Raw genomic sequence first — 1,849 nt, 5'->3', positions numbered from 1 at the left:
CACCAAAGCCACAAAGCAGTGTGATACACATATAGATGATGGATAAATAATAATGAATAATATTCATACAATCTTGGGTCTTTTCTAAGTGTTTCTCAGTTCATTAAAGAAATGAAGCTATGAGTGTCCAGATCTTTTCAAGTTTTCCGAGACCTTACCTTTGTGGAATGTAAGCACCATTAAGCTGAAGATGACTTGAGTGTCTCTTTTTTCCATGAAGGACTTTAGGTAGAAGAAATAAAGACACTCTGGAGCTACATGCAGATGTTCTCTAGTTCAGGTCACCAAAACTTCAGTTAACCCTGTCCTTGCCAAAGCTAAGAAAAAATGTTACATGATAGGTGTCTTGTATTTCAATTTATTACAATTATTTGGTTAATAATTTTTTAATACTTGGTGATATATTTTCCTATACCAAGTGTAAACATTTAAATATGAGGGGTAATCTCTAGGTCATCTGGAGGAAAATTTAATCTGAATACCATGTGGTTTTTGTTCATTGATTCTTAAACTGAGATAAGTCAAAAATCATCTAAATCACTGAGTTCATAGCTCAGATTCAGATTACAATTAGAATAAGATATGGATAAAGAATCTCAATAGATATGATAAATGGTAGCTAGATGGTTATAAATGTAGCTGGATCAAATATTCTTTTAAGAAAATAAATCTATTCATTTCAGTGTATGCAAGAGGGTACCCAAAAACACAGAATTTTTTTTCAAAGCTGTGTATTTAATTTTTTTTAACAAAACAAGCTTATTACCTTTAAAGCACTCTCCATTACAGTTGATACATTTGTAAAATTTGAAACTCCATTCTTGGAAACATTTTTCAAGCCCATTTGTTTGGATGGCTGACAGCACCTCCCTCACTTTTTTCTGCATCTCTTCTATGGTATGTCATCAAATCACTGTCCTTTCATGTCCTTCTTCATTCGCAGAAACAAGCAAAACCATGTTGCACAGAATGAGGTTATGTGAATAAGGTGCATGGGGCAAGAGAGGCATGCTGTTTTTATCCAATACTGGCACACTGAGATGGCTGTAGGAACAGATGCATTGTCATGGTAACAAAACCAGTACCCTGTTTGTCACAAATCGGGCCTTTTGTTGTTGTTGCACATTGTTACACAATCTTTTACAACCTATAAATAGAAGGCTTGATTAGCAGTGTGACCAAGTGGGACAAACTCCAAATGCACTCCCTACGAGTTGACATTTTCATCCACTTGAGGAATTGACAGATGTCCAGAACGAGGGGTGTCATCCATCGACATTTCACGCTTTGTGAAATGAGTAAACCACTCGTACATGTTGAGTTCTTCCCATAGTGCTACCCTTGTAAGCTCTGTTCTATATCACCACACTTTCTGAATCATGTTTGACAAGCAGGAGATGAAATTTCACAGCCACACACTGTGCACTTTAATTGGCCATCACACACACACACAAACAAAATGGGATTGCTTTTACAAAAAAATTCACTGTGACCATAGAGCACTTTCCTACGCGATGTTCCTGTGTGCACTAATTTAGAGCAAGTTGCTTGATGCTCACCTAGTGGGAAAAATACATACTAGGAAAGCTCTGTCTAGCAGAGCTTTTTCTTTTTCTTTGTTTCCTTGTGTGTTTGGGGAGTGCATTAGTCTGAGTACTTTGGAGAAACAAATCCACATCAACTCATGTATAAGAGAGAGTTTTATGTAAAGGTTAAGTGTGCATCAAGAAAATATCCCAACCCAGTGCTGCCCAAGCCCAAAAGTCCAACATTAACCCACTAATCCTTATGTCCAACACCAGTCCACAAAGTCCTCCTCCATCTCACAAAACAGAGGCAACAATGATGA

This window comes from Echinops telfairi, unplaced genomic scaffold (genome assembly GCF_000313985.2).
Source record: "Echinops telfairi isolate 266 unplaced genomic scaffold, ASM31398v2 ScPeMD7_7468;HRSCAF=8506_0, whole genome shotgun sequence".
NCBI classification, from domain to species: Eukaryota; Metazoa; Chordata; class Mammalia; order Afrosoricida; family Tenrecidae; genus Echinops; species Echinops telfairi.
Note: the sequence above shows the minus strand (reverse complement) of the source record.